Here is a 2,510-nt window from a genome sequence, read left to right on the forward strand (position 1 = left end):
ATGCATCTATGGTATGGTCACATGTGCGTTTGTTATCAACTTACAGATTGGTTTTGTAAAGTTGTTTGCTCGAATTGTTAAATTAAGAGCAAAGTTCCAAAGTATAAAATTATGTTAATAATGATGGTTGGTTTAGCAGAAATTGTATGCCTCCAATTATAACTAGACCATTGATTATGAGAACAAATCTAACAAATAAAATTTGGTAAAAGATGAGTTTATTTAACATGTATGCATCAAGCCAACAAGGTTCTCCCATCACAATTGGTTCAGGGTTAGGACCCAAATAATTTTCATCTAAAAATTTGATATGTGCACATCTGATTTTATTGTTCTACCATGCACAAAGATGAATCCCCAAATGAGGTTGGGGGTAAATGTTAGATTTTCTAACATTATGGGGATATATAATTAGCAACTGAAAATTATGTGTGGGGTGAATTATCTAGATCCTCGTTAAAAAATGTGAACTTGAAGTTCAAGAAATAATTTATTTAAATATTGCAAATAATTTGCTAGATATATTTCCTGACCAAATATTGTAATTAAGCTGCAAATGTTTCAATAAATGGTCTTTGAAGGATAGAATTTATGGTACACCAAAAGCGTGATAGACCAACCAATTTCAAACATAAAACTCTTTAAGGAAGTAGAGGAGAATATTGTCACGACCCGAACCTACACCCTGGACGTGGCCGGCACTCAAGAACCATTGTTGGTCCCCAAGCGAACTCTCATCCTGGCTGACTACAAGAGGAAGACTAACCCAAGCATATAAAGCTTAAAACAGAATAAAAATTCATGAAACTCAATTACAAAACTTTAACTCAAAGGAAAAACTCTTCATAAAAATAAATTATTCAACTCACCATAAAATAGGCAACTTAAGTCTTTAAAACATTTAATAAAATAAATAAATAGACTTCTGAAACTATACATTCTATCTATGAAGCCTCTAAATGACAAATATGGAATTCGGGACAAGACCCACGACTTCATAACAACAGATATAACTAAAAGCTAAATGAAATCTTCTGGAAGCAAGGAGACTCACCATAACTAACTAGAATTGCATGTGGTATCAACGAAGCTCTTATTGTTGACCCTGAATACTTGTATATGCATCATTCATGATGCAGGCCAAATGGCTCAGTAGGTGGAATGTACGAGCATGTAAGGGGAATTCTAAAGCATAACATATGCTTGAACTTGATAAAAAAAAGGAAACGTACTTACTTCTTTTCAAACGTACTCAACTCAAGGATACTCAAAACTACTCAACTTACTCAACTCAAAAGTACTCAAGGATAAGATACTCAACTCAGAGATTAGATACTCAACTCAAAGATATGATACTCGACTCTGGGTACTCAACTTTGGATACTCAACTCTGGATACTCAACTCAATATAAAGCAACAATACACATGCAATATATAGATAGCTTTTAAAATAATAGAACTCAGTGTATTGAAGAATATGTACAATAACAACTCAATTTATATAATAAAATATAATATAACTCTGTGGGAGTTTCTCTAACCGACAACCACCACTATGAGACTAAGTGATGATACAGCGTCTTGCCCACGCTGCCAGAACTGTCCTATACTTTACCATCATATAGGACGCCTTAACTAAGTGGATCCACTAGTCTATGCTAAAAATCACTAAGGAATCATCTAAAAAGTATTATCCTTTTTACCCATGATGGAGATGTGAGTTATCTGAACTCAAACTCGTCCTCATATCGGTGCTCAATACTACTCCCAAAATACTCAGCTCATATGTTTAAAAACATAACTTTTTCTTTGATTTGAGATAATTACTCAAAAATCTTTCTCTTAAAAGAGATGGTACTCAAACTGCTCAAAACTCTTTTGGAAATCTCAATTTCCTCTCATCTTAAATGTGAAAACATTTACTCTTGGGAATACTTAGTTCCCATATATCATTTTAAAGAAAATGAACTCGACTCTACTCTTTCTCAACTCAAGTACTCAAGTCTTAAAACAAGTTTAGAAAAAGTTGTAAAAGACTTCTCAAAAAAGGGTTCATGCCGAATGATGGATGTGAACGACTCAATGAAAGGTTTTTAATAACCATAAATAGAACTCAATACTTGGAATTCAAGAACTTCAATGATACTACTCATTTCAAGAATGCTCAACTAAGAGGGTTCGTGTTGAATTATGAGCATGAACAATTCTCATCTCAAGGACTCAAAGATACTTCTCATCTCAAGACTGTTCGACTTATAAGGTCCATGCGGAATTATGGGCATGAACAATTCAACTCAAGGACTTCATGGGTGACATGTAATATTCCCATGATTAGAAATACAATCTCAAAGGGATTAGGAACTCAATACTCAAGACTTAGAACTTGAAGATACTCAACTGATGGAGTTCATACGGAATTTATGGGCATGAATGACTCGACTCAATGGTCTAAATAATAATATGGAACTCATGTATACAACTCCTCTCATTGTCATACTTACTTCCTCAAA

The sequence above is a fragment of the Solanum verrucosum genome, unplaced genomic scaffold (genome assembly GCF_900185275.1).
Source record: "Solanum verrucosum unplaced genomic scaffold, falcon-dt-bn FXZP01000115.1, whole genome shotgun sequence".
In the NCBI taxonomy this organism is placed as follows: domain Eukaryota; kingdom Viridiplantae; phylum Streptophyta; class Magnoliopsida; order Solanales; family Solanaceae; genus Solanum; species Solanum verrucosum.